The 13,023-nt window shown below is 46.8% G+C and overlaps 1 protein-coding gene and 1 long non-coding RNA gene across 5 annotated transcripts in view; both read right to left on the reverse strand.

The window, feature by feature from the left end:
- Window positions 1-13,023, reverse strand: part of RALY (RALY heterogeneous nuclear ribonucleoprotein) — a 117,193-nt gene that overhangs the window by 34,532 nt on the left and 69,638 nt on the right. The window lies entirely within an intron of this gene.
- On the reverse strand, window positions 10,401-12,920 carry LOC137865515 (uncharacterized). The gene is made up of 2 exons (XR_011101953.1): window positions 12,116-12,920; window positions 10,401-11,669 (listed from the first exon to the last, which is right to left on the reverse strand). It is a non-coding gene; the product is annotated as an uncharacterized lncRNA (long non-coding RNA).

Below are 13,023 nucleotides of genomic sequence, written 5' to 3' on the forward strand. Positions count from 1 at the left end.
TAAGGTAACTCCCGCTGCGCATTTTCAGAGGAGAATAGCAAATGCACCCTAAATACTTTGGCAGGAATAAAAATAAAAGAAAGTTCACTTAAAAAAAAATCTCATTTTAAAGCCAAAATAAGGAGGTGAGGAGGGAAAGACCAGCTCCTGAGCCCACGAGGTTGGCAAGAACCCTCCTCATCAGCTGGTGCAAGGCGGGTGATCTCTGTGAGCTTGGAAGAACCCTCTCTGGGTTTCTGGAAGAGGCAGGGTGGGCTCAGGAGACTTCACCAAGGTCATCTGCTGAATGTGTCAACCCTTGGGGGTCTGCACTAGGCTGCTCTATGGTAATTGGTCCCATGCCGGTGGGAGTTGGTGCTTTGCATAACTGGCTGAGGATGTCCCAGCCCTGGGTACATTCTGCAGCTCCATGAGACCAGCACCCCATGGGAGCCTTTGGGATGGACTCATCGTGAGCACAGCTGGACCGGAGATGTGATGGGGAAAAAAGCTGGCTTGCTTTCTGATACCTGCAGCTTCAGCTTTTATCACATCAGGCTATTTAAAACATTTTTTCCCCACAGAGTAGGAATTCACAAGCAGTGATGTTTATCTTTCTGGCTTTGCGGTGTCTTTTTTCATGGCCAGCTCACCTCTTGCTCCTGAGCACGGAGGACTAAATATCGCTGCAGCCATTAACTTAGTCCGTATGGCTCAGATGTGCTTTGTCTCTGCAACTGGCTGCCAATCCAGGAGGCCAACTGAAACTGGGAGGTGGACATACATGCCATCAGGGCTCTGCATTATGGGTGCTGATCATCCTTAATGTGAGGAGGTCGTAACCTCGGCCTCTGAAGCACCCATGAGAACACCTCACACAGGAAAGCTGGGAGAAATCCCCTTTCTTTCACTCTCATTTTTAACCCCCCTATGCCCACATCTGCATAAAGAGGTTGCTTTTTTGGGATCAATATTGGTTGCAAATCACCTTGATGAACAGAAACCTGTAAATGCAAATGATGACAGTGATAGCTGCTATATATAATGTCTTTAAGATAATTAATGTCAATCAGCATACACATATGGAAAACTGATCTTGTCAAAGTATAGCAGGATCATATCGTGATAAGATCCTAAGTTGCTTGTAGAGTCAATAATAGTATCAATGTGATCAACTGAGACTTAAGTTGTTTGACTGGGGACATGTTTTTTTTGAGAAATCTGAGAACTACAACATCATCCTGGACTAAAATCCAGCTCAACTGAGAGGTCTCCATGTGAGAGGACACCAACAGCACGCAGCAGCTCCTGGTATCTCACCACAAGTGGGTTTTGCACCCAAGAGGTTTTCTGTCTTTGTTAATGATTTGCAGGAACACATTAAACCATCACTGCTGCTGTCTGCAGGTGAGACAAAACTGGGGAAAGCAGAAAATAATAAAGAGAGTGGGTCACAACCAAATGCATGGTGCCTGGAGTACAGCATGTGGGCAGGACTCACATGGTGAGGTGACCTGCTTTGGGAAGTAGAAAATTTGGAAAGTCTTTGTGGACCCCAAAGAGCTTATGAAGTGCTGGGGTGATCAGGCCAGGCAATGCTTTGAGGAGGCATCAATAATTTTGCTTTTGGCTCTGGTAGAATATTCCTAGGCAAAATCCAAAGCTGGCAAGGAAAACACAGACAGACTGGAGCCAGCTCAGGCATAAGAACTACTTAAGGATTGGAAAACTTTTTTTTTTTTTTTTTTTTGACATCTCCAGAACAAAATTTCTGTAGCTGGACAAAGAGGATGTTCCATGGTGACTTGACCAGGGGCTGTAAGTGCCATTACAAAGACCACAAACAGAAAGAGAATTTATCCATCAAATAGACAGAAATGCAACACAATCCATCAGCCCATAGTTGAAACTAGACAGGCCCAGATAACAAACCAAAAGTATAAATGCTTAACATTGCGGGTAATCAGCCTGAGAGACTACTTGTTTTGATAGTTTCTTTCATGTTTTTAAAACCAGATGGATTGTTCTCCTAAAAAAACTGCTACCACGTATTTGTTAGGTCAGTATGGAATTCAGGGCAGTCCCAGGACCTGAGTGGTCAGATGAAGGGATAATTTGACTTGATAAATTCATTCAGCACCTTATTATACATGACTGCTCATGCACATGCTGCTTCTGTTTCCCTCCAGTACTTCTCCTCCCTTTGTCATCACCAGGACATGCTGGTGATCCAGCAGGAGGTGATCCTGTTGCCTTGCTACGGCTGATATTGGTTTTACCACTTTACCTGGACCTGTAGTATCTACAAGAATGTGCCCTTGGCTGTCAAATTACACTTTAAAGCCAAGCTTCCCCATTTAAAGGATGCTCAGGTCCTACTTCAAATGTCTGTGAAGCTAAATCTACATTTTCATTCAATTTTTGACAGTCATTACTACAGATGAATCCTAATTTCAGTTCAGCACTACAACTGGGAAGGGAAGGGATGCTCGTGTTTTGTTGAGGGTTCAGTTCTCATCCAGCAGGAACAAAGAACTGTATGGGTATTTTCAACTGCTCCTTTCCTGACTGATGAACCCTTCCGTGTGCCCACCTAGGGACTGTCACCCGCCACGTGCCAGCGCAGGCAGTCAGGACTGGCTTGGTGTGGGGAGCCTCCCAGGCCAACCCAACCTGCTTGGTGCAGCCTCAGCAGTACTACTGGGAAAGGAGACTGCTGAGCTTGTGATCCTTGCTCAGGCAAAATTCCCTGGAAGGTGGGACTCAGCTTTGCCAAAACAAAGATCCACCATTGCCAGACTGAGAGGCTGAGTGGTCTTATGCAGTCACCATGTCATTAAGTCATGGACTAGGCAATTCATGCTTCCAGCACATTAGTTGTCTGTCATTTTGAGCTTACTTGCCCATTTAGATAACAAAACACTTCTAGAACTTCCACTATTTACCTTTAATGAACCAGTTCAAATCTCAGGGAAACACACTTTAGCTGAATGAAGTGGAGATGGACAAATACAGACATTAAATAGGTGCAGGTATTAAATAGGTGTTTAGGCACCGCCCTTCCTTGATCTGCCTTCAGCAGCCGGGCAATGTGTCACTGCAGAGTGACCAGGAGCACAGAGCAGGAGGGCATTACACGCGAATTTGATGAGATTTCTTCACCTTTACACAGTTCCCTGCTGCCTGGACATCTCCTGACGAGAAAGATTAAAGGGATTAGAAGCTTACAAATGATGAGGCAGGAAAGTGAGGGGCTTTAGAAAATACCAAGGTCTTAATTTACAAGAGATGTTTGAAAAATGAATGGACCGAGGATTTTCTCCCACAGGGAAGTGGGAGAATTTACTCTGAAGTAAGGTTATTTGACCAATAAAGTGGTTTGCTCATCCCACATGAAAATACTAATGTATATTTTATGCAGTACGGAGACAAAGGCATCTCTCATTTGCTCTTGTACAAATTAGGTGAAGAGAGTGAACAGGGTTAGTAGGCTGGGTAGAATATGGTTATATGAACACAATGAATGAAGCACTGCTAGAACAAAGCTGGGAAACAAGTTTCCAGATGAGTAGTTCATTGACTAAAAATTAGATTTTGGGGTAGGCTAACAGCTACTGCCAAAACATGCAAGAAGCCTGATTACAAAATGAGTACTTGCAGAAGAAATAAAGTGCACTTATCTTATTTTCCCTTTCCATCCTCCCCAGGCATGGATCTAGCAGAGGGGAATGGTCAGGGATAGGAGCCTCCTGCACAAGCTGGAAAATCCCTGCCTCGGGACCAGCTCCTGGAAGCAGCCCTCCTAAGGCTAACTTAATCATTAGAATGAGTCGGGTTGGAAAAGACTTCTAAGAACATCAAATCCAACCATCCACCTAACACTGAAAGCCCACTGCTAAACCATGTCCCTAAGCACCACATCCCCGTATTTCTTAACTACCTCCAGGGACGGCAACCCCACCACCTCCCTGGGCAGCCCACTGCCATGCCTAGCCACCCCTCCCATGAAGAAACTCTTCCTGCCATCCGATCTAAACCTTCCCCTGGCACAACGTGAGGCCTTTGCCTCATGTCCTAGTGTTCCCACGAGGAGATGAGGCACACATCTGGAGACACACATTACCTCTGCCAGTGAAAACCACCTGAAGTCCAGATACTTTGGTGCACAGAAAACTCTGATGTGACATCAGAAGGGAAGGGAAAGTGGTGAAAGTTAGCAAGTGAGAAAGACCTGGCTATCTGTGATCAACCTTGTGCCGCTTCTCAACAGCTGACAGCGTGAGATGTTCAGATGTACTTTTTAAATGATTCAGGATTTTTGTTGTAATGCAGATACAGTCAGATTTTCACCAGAAAACCTCCCCATCCTCAACCTGGTTGATCCAGTCTTCCTCTGCCCACGTAGCTAACTCAGCATTTGCTAAAGTCTCCTCCTGGTGCAAACCACACGTAGGCAGTGTGCAACCTCGCCGAGGAGCCCTGATTGTCACGGATGGCACCAAAGCTCATGGCAGCAGCAGAGCTAAAGTGACTGCACCAACAATTCAGCCTTTGTTTTAAAGTAGCAACAGGAGTGCAGAGTCATATAAAATGTGACATAAAAAGAAATGTCTCCATGATTTTATGGTTGTGTCTACTAATTTTATGTAGTTCAGTCTTGCCTACTGTCATAAACCATAATGAAAATAGGCCCATGCCAGGGAGTATGAACTGGAGCATTAAACCCGTTAACCTATTTATATTTCAAAAACCCCATGCAAAGCTGTAGGAAATTAAGACAGATTGCTGCTGTTAATAGAATGTAATGGTTTCAGGTGTTCTGGCTAAATTTCAAAGACCCGGCTGCAAAACCCAAGAGGTGGGCAGCAGGCAGGGCTGCTCACCAGGGTCTCCAGTTCCCAACTGCCCACCAAGGGCCACAGGATTGCAGCAAGATTGTCCTCTGGTTCACTTCCCCATGCCACACACAAAGGGGCCCTATTTCCTAATCTGTCCTGCAGTTCACACCTGCAGAAAAAACAGTAATTATTCTAATCACATCCTAGCAGTGACAGCAGATAGCTCATTGCTCCTGGTCTCATTCTCTCATTACCTTAATTCTGGAGGTGGTGCAACTTTGCTGATATCCATGACTTGCCACTGATTTATTTCCTGGGCTGTCACTTACTACAGTTTTCCAGAAGCCTCCAGCTTTCAGAAGGGACTTGGTGGCTCCAGGGGAGCCCAGCTCTGAAGGCAGTGGTCTCCACCCAGGGTACTGGGTGCTGTGGCTCCAGAGGAAGAGCATCCTGCACCCCACCACACCTAAGACCAAGTCGGGTGGCCATGTCTCAAGAGCTGGGCTAGAGCAGGGGAACAAATGTTGCTGGTTGAGCACAGAGTCCCATTCTCCAAGGGTTCAAGTCCTAGGGTGGCTTTCATGTGTCCCTGGGTGCAGGCCGGGGCCACACGCGCTGCCAGCAGCTCTCAGCCCGGCTCTGTGCTGAGAGCCAGCCTGAGCAGAGAAATGCAGAGAGGCTTTTCCCAGTAAGCAGTTCAGCCCAGAAGAGCTGCAGGAACAAGGCTGCCACACCAACCTGAAGATCTGCCTTGCAGGAGAAGCCCTGGAAAGGGGATGGAGAACAGTGATAAGCTGGCTGAGCTGTGCAGCTGCTGGGGCTGCACCATCAGCTCCTGTCCCAGGGTCAACCTGCAAGGAAGTGCAAGACAGGACAGAGGTGCCTGGGGGAGCATCAGCCTCCTCACCAGGAGCTGGCAGGCACATCCACACCAGGCGGGGATGTCCTCCCCACTGCCCTGCAGCTCCGGAGATGTGCTGGCTCCCACATCAGTCGTCCTCACCCCTGCTTTATTCCCACTCTTGCCTTTTCCACTTATTTGCAAAACCCATGTAAAAGGCCAAAATGCTCCTGCTCAGGGCACCTTCTCTGCAGGCTCTCATAGCAGCCACAGGGTGACTTAAGAGTGTGCTTTTAAAGCTTTCCAGGCCTTGGGTGAGATTTACAGAGCACTGGGTGTAGGAAAGTATTTATTGTGGAGAAGAGGCAACAGTGAACCTAGAGAGTGTGCGACGTGAAAAGGAAGGCAGCATGATTCATCAGCCAGGAAGAGCAAGACAACTTATCTGTTTTCTGCAATTCCACTTACAGCCAAGAAAAATGAGCCATCGTAACAGAAATTATGTGTGACAGGGAAGGACAAACCACTCTAATCAAAACAAGAGCAGTTCAGATAACTCCTGGAAGAACCCAGCCACAGGCGTCTGACTCCACTGGGGGATATTGGACCAGGAGGACGCTCCTGGCAGGACAGCAAGGCACAGATGGTGACACTGCACACCCTCACCTCCTCCAGGATGGATAAATAAGTATTCAGAAAGAAAGCAGGCAGGGGAGCACTCCAGCATACTGATTGCCTGGTGATAATGTTTTCTGGCTCTCTGATACAAAGCCAAGGCAATTTGAGTTAAACCAAAGAGCAATAAATACATGAGAACTTCCCAGCCGTAAAGGCAGAAGAGGAAGGTGGGGAGTAAATAAGAAAGCAATGAAAACAAACGATAGTAGTGAGAACAACGGGCTCCCAGAAATGCTTGAAGTGGTTCCTAAGGACAACGCTTTCATCCAGGTTCCTAATGCACTGCTTATTTTACTCAAGTGAAGTGTGTACCTTGGGGTCCACAGAAATACCATGAAGGTCCTCTTAAGTTAGCTAACTCCTGAGCAGCAGAGAAATGCCTTCTGCCACTGCTAGAAACAACCACATCCCAGACCCAGATTTCTATCCAGGTTTCTATCTTCTTATGATGGAAGGAGATGACTGGACAGGTGAGGGTATGTTGGGAGTGCATGCCAACTTGAACTACATTTTCCTTAACTCCTGTTTGGATGCCAGTTAGTAGCCCCTGCTATAAAGTTTGCTTGGAGAACAGGTTCAGAGAAGAGGCAAAATCTAGGAGACAACTACCTAAAGAACAGTGCAGACCTTAATTCAGATCATGGAACAAAGACCCAGGCACCACCTGAGTCTAAATCACACTATTTGGAAAGGTCAGAGTGATTTGGATGCCGGAATTTGTACTTATGTTTCAAGTCTGTTTATTTTCAGCTATCCCAGAAACCAGCTGGGACCTCAGGCTGTTTGATTTTGCCTGGAGAAAGTGAAGAAGCGAGCAGACCACACTTGCATCTCCTATTGCAAACGCTCTTTGATGCTTTCTTCACCTTTGCCCGTGACACAGTACAAAATCTGGAGTTGAGCCCTGACTCAACTGAGCCCTGAGTCCTTTTGCCATCTTACACTGACGTGACTTGTCCATGTCCGCATAGTTCAGCTCTGAGTGAGGGGAACACATCATGCACACAGCAGGCTGGGGCTGAGCACTGGACCATCCTCTGAAGAGCAGGTTTGGTAGTTTTGCTGGAACACACCCCCTGAGCGAGGAGGAGGCAGGCATCGCTCTTCCCTGCCTGGTGCACACAGGTGATCAGGCTGGGTGTACTCAAAAGCCATCTGCACATGGTCCTGAGGCATGATCCTGCTCTCTAAGGCCCTGCCTGAGCAGGGGAGTTGGACCAGATGGCCTCCAGAAGCCCCTTCCAACCTCAACCATTCTGTGTTTCTGTGACCATGCTAGCATCCGATGATTTTCTAAACTTGTTTGATTTCTGAGTCTCTCGCCTGGGCCTTTGCTGGTGTCCTGCAGCCAGAAGAGCTCACCTGCTTGGATGGGCACGAGGTCCAGCCCAGGCTCCCCAGGCTCACAGCCTTCAAACGCCACAGAAGTGGGGGGGTGGGGGGGGACAAACGGACTGAAATCGAGCCAAAAGCTTAATGTGAACAAGTGCTTTCATTTAAAAATGTAGATCCTGTACCTGGTCTGCCATGAAGCATGACACAAAGCTGAATGTCCTTTCCCATCCCATTTGTGCAATGTGGGTGTTTTACCATCTCACCGGTCCCATCTTATCTCTCAGCAAACGCTATGTGCCCAAATCTTGTGATGAATTTAGATTCTTGATATTCTAAAAAACTTGTCTTAGAGTTTTTGAGTTGTTTTCATTTGCCTTTTCTTTTTTTTTTTCTTCCCTAACCTGCAAGACCAGGTTGAGTTTTTGAGTTTTCAAGCTTTTCCCCATGATAGGCCAAAATTACACTACTACTTTTTTGAAAGTGAGGAAGTTTGCAACTGATACCCCCATAGGAACTCAAGTTTTAAGAAGACAGACTTGAGGCCCATGGTAAAACCACAACGGCTGGCAAACCTGCAGGAGACAGAGACTGCAGCAAGACACATTTCCCCCCTTTGGGTAATTTATTCTAGAACTGAAATTATGTATTCATAAAATAAACATTGCTTCTAGTCATACTTTATTATTAACCCCCCCACACCTCAACACACAATTCTCATAGCTACAATACTAATAAAAATATGAAAACATTAATGAAGATCCAAGGAATAGAAACCTACTGATAAAAAAGATTTGGCCATGGCTGGAGACTTGTATAATATTAGGAGAGGACTAGCAAGCAGATTTCCAGTGGTACGAACTGAAGTGAGGAGAGACATGTTGACTTGTAACAGCCAAGAACCCTATCAGATGCTTTCCAAAAAGTAGAGCCCCAGTGATTAAGCTTTATCTTGGACATTTTTTTCCAAATTTGAAAAAAAAAAAAAAGCTCCTAGAATTTAATGCAAAGATGAGGAAAGCTTTGGGTCCTGTAATGCTCCTCTTTGAGGAGAAGTAGCCCCATTGGGCTGGGAGCCCTGATGCCAGCCTGGGATGAGGTATAGCAGAGGGTAGATCCTGCCTCAGTTGTTTTTTGCTGCTCTCTGCTGTTTCAGCCCTTGTTCAAGGCTCACACTTTGCCTGAAGCATAAGGGAATAACCTGTGACAAGCTGGCACTGCTCTCAGCAGGCAGAACTGTCTCCACGAGCACATGCTCTCTGCCCAAAGCTTGCAGGAGATCTCTGGGCACCTTCTGGAGAGGGAGCTCCAAGGGGATGTCAGCAGCCAGCCTCATGTAGGCAACAGATGACGGGGGACAAGGAACAGGTGTAAAAATTAATTCCTGAGTTGATGCCACAGGTCAGCTGAATATATTGGTAATGACAGCAATTAAAGGCAAGCCTCTTGGCCTTGGTCTGCATCACAGATCTCTTCTCCTGTCTTGCTTTCTCCATAGCCCCCTAGCAGGTTTGTCAGACCGTACTCTTCCAGAGCCAGGCAGCACTGGCTATCCTCACAGCTCTCCCTGCTTCCCGTGATGCATGACATCTGGGAACGCTAAAATATCCGGTGGGCAGGCTCATTTGTACAGTGGTTGAAAAATAGATGGCATATGAAGTGCAATTTGGTGTTGTAGCAGAGTTCTGTCCCCCTTGGGGTGTCAGGGCATTTGATTAAAACCCTTTTATGGGAAATCAATATTTTACTCATTATAACTTTCATTCTTAGACCTAAAAAGCACTGAGATGGACTTGTAAGATGCTGCGCTACATGCATGCACACACAGGTCTATTCATTAGCAGAGTAATCCCCTAGCACTTACTTTTCTTTCACTAGCACACTCAGGGGTAAGCAAGCAGCAAAAGGGTGCTTTTATAATGGGTTAGTGACAGGCTGCAGCAGGGGTGCACCATTTACTGCTAAATCAAAGGTTTCCACATAGAAACACTGACCCAGGTCATCCCAAGGTCTCGGCCAAGGTGAGAACAGGCAATCTTGGAGGGGTTGTACAAAGCTCTTCCAAGACCAAAACAGCCTAAAGCTTTGCATTGCACCCAGGGGAAATGGCTGACACGGGAGATGAGAGATGCTCAGTTTAATGAAACGAATGAAGCATTGACTTGAGATTGAAAAGACCTGGATCTGACTCCTGCTTCTCTCTCTGGGGACCCTGGTGAGTCACTCTGCAGCTCTGTGCTTTGTTTTTCCCATCTGTAAAATGGGCCGATCTCCTGTGGGGTAACACCTGCAGATACATTCACGGTAGGTGACTGAAAAGGAATGAGACTGAGGCTTGGATTTGGCCATGGAGACTGCGGTTGGTCAGTCCTGGGGTTTTCTCAAAAGTAGCTGTAGGATCTGCAGGCAGCACTGGAGGCAGCAGGACACAAACCACCCGCACGGCACACCAGGGGCGGGTGCTTTTAATCACCACCCCTGCTAACGCCCAGCAGATGAAGGAATGAAACCAGCAGCAATAATAACAAAGTAATATTTAATAATACCTTCCCAAAGCAGCACTGGTTTATTTCCTCTCAGGGGTTGCTTTGCCTCCTACAACCTGATCTGTTAGTGCTGAAACCATAGCAACAGCCCAGATTGAACCATTAAAAATAAGGATGCACAACCATTGTCGTCCACACCAGCACCAGCAACCTGCCTGGATTTTACAAAGATGCAAGATGTTCAGGTTTCACATCTGTAAGAGAGAAAAGCCAACATGCTGGTGGGCTGAAAACAGGTGGAGAGCCAGCTCCCTCTGCTCTCTTCACCTTTGTTCCTCTCTCTGTAGCACGGGCTATGGGCCAAATCCTCGGGTTAACATTCTGCTGATTTTTCACAGGTCTATCAGCCCAACTAGAAACTTGTCTCTGCCCTCCTCCTGCCCAAGGGCGGCCGTGCAGCTTGCACTGCTGGGTCCCAGTGCAGAGGGCTGCGATGTGTCACCAGGACGGGGACGTGAATCTTGCTATGGTAAAAAATAGTCTTCTTTTGGCTAAACAGAGTTCATCACTGAGAAGGAGGCAGACCGATGTGTCCAGCACTTCTGTTGTTGGTGGTGGTGTTGTTCATTTTATTTTAACATTTAATTAAAGGTACCGCACTCCAGTTTTCTTTTGGTTATTCTTTATGGTGCTTTTGCTCTTGAGAGCCAGAAGAAAAGGACGTGACTGCAACATGGCCTATGATGCTCAAGGAGGTAAGAGATGACAGGTCCTGTCCTAGAGGGCTGAGTAGTTCCCAGTCCAACTGAGACCAGTGTTGCTCACTCCTCAACACTCCTCCCCTGTGCATCTCCACTACAGACTGACTCTGTCCTGCATGGACTGGAATAAACATTATTACCCTTTGTTTAAAGAAGCTCAGCTGCTCAACCTGTCAGCAGAAACAGCAACGTGTGACACAAGGATGAACTTCTCAATGAGATGAAGGGAACGAAGTGACTGGAGATGGCAGAATCCAGGGACAGAGTCACTGCATTATTTGGGGAATATTTTACTGTTTGCTTTCTTTTCTTTCAAAACACAATATTTCATTAACACTTGAAAGCACTGTATATTTTCTACTTGCTCTCTAGAGGTTAGAAAGTGGAAAGGAAAGGTTTGTGAACATTTCAGAGCCATTCTATTGTTTATTCTTGGAAAAATGTCACATGCTTAAAACACGTAGGAGAGTTTTGTGCACCAGCTACACGACAATAATTACGATTTTGTTGTGAGAGAAATGCATATGAGAAATACCTCTGCTAGAGAAAATTTAGGTCTGTTTCTACAGGATGAGCGGGATCAGGCAATGGGGATTTTGAAGGGGACCTCTTTGGTTATCTTGGACAATCTTCCTCCCAGTGAAGCAGAGCCCAGAATGCTTTTAGCTGCTGAGGACAGTTAACAACAGCCTGAATCTGACGTGATCTTCATCTGTGCTCTGTTATCTTACAACGGCTCCTCTGCTACTTCAGTCTTGCAACACAGAAAGAAATGAGTAAATTGCTCTGGGTAGAGACATCCAGACGAGGAATCAAAACAAAATCAGGCATCACCTTTCCAAGGGAGAGCAAATGACTCCTCCAAAGACATTACTCTTTTGCACTTTAAGGCTGGCGCACGATTTGTCCTCTTTCCTTTCTGTGATGAGCAGAAATCCTGCTCAGTGTCCCCCCCGCTGGCCACAATAAATCCCCAGTGCCTCCTTATTCCACATGTGACGATGAAAATCTGAGTAGCCGTCCCCCCCTAATGCCAGGATTTGCCACTGAGGGATTTTTGTCATTTTGAGAAGTGCAGAAAGCGGAGGGGGCCCTGCTGCTTCCCAGCACCGGCAAGATTTACAGGCAGGAGTTGGAGAAAGAAACCTTGGGAAATTTAAACATTTTTACTTTAAAAAGTGTCATTTTGTATTTACTGACCTGGTTTCCAGCCTCTCATCTGCACATGCTCTTAGAGACACCCAGCTTGTGGATTAACAGCAAGCAGGCTGAGTGCTTTCAGTTTTTTAAAAGTATTAAGCATACAAGCAGGCCCCTCTCCTGTGCACCCCAATGAAATGCACCTGGCAGGGTCCCCACAGCATGCAGGGCCAGAGGCATCACAGGGATTTGTGCAGGTGCACTTAGGAGCTGCAGCTCCAGCAGGAGCTCCAGGATGCAGGAGGCACCTTGAGGGAGGCTTTGGGCTCTGTTTCTCACTGGGTGCCCAAGGAGATGCCCAGTGCCAGGGTTAACCCACACGTGTGATGGAGGTGGCCAAGAGCTGGGGTGGGACAGGGCCACCTCTTTTAAAGGGCTGGGTGGTTTCCCTGCACCACCTCTCTTCTCCTCATCTCTCCCAGGTGTGTACAATACAGTGGTTCTCGGGACCTTCACAGGATGGACATGGGGAAAAGCGCAGGTCAGGGATGAAATCCAAGAGAAAAGCATCAGACTGGGGCAGCACATGTATTCTGAACCTGCTCCTAGCAAACCTGCTGGCTGCTCATGCTGCTGCACCTTAGACCTGAGTTCCTACCAGTGGTGGGAAAGCAAAACTGCTAAGAAGGTCTCAGAGACTCTCCTGGGTAAGACTCAACTGTGAGTACAACCCTCTTTAGACATCAGAGAAAACTCACTTAGATCCACCAGTTTCTACAAAAAATCAGCTTGTGCTGACACCTTGGTACAATTCAGTCAAAAAGTCGATTAACTGAGACCAAAAGCGACTCCGCATGACCTTCAGTGGCACCAACTGCTCCTGAAACTCCTGATTCTGCCTGGCGCTCACAGAAGTCAATTAACTATACCATTAACGTCAGCAGGGCACAATTAGTCCCTAATGAAAG

The sequence above is a fragment of the Anas acuta genome, chromosome 16 (assembly GCF_963932015.1).
Source record: "Anas acuta chromosome 16, bAnaAcu1.1, whole genome shotgun sequence".
Lineage (NCBI taxonomy): Eukaryota > Metazoa > Chordata > Aves > Anseriformes > Anatidae > Anas > Anas acuta.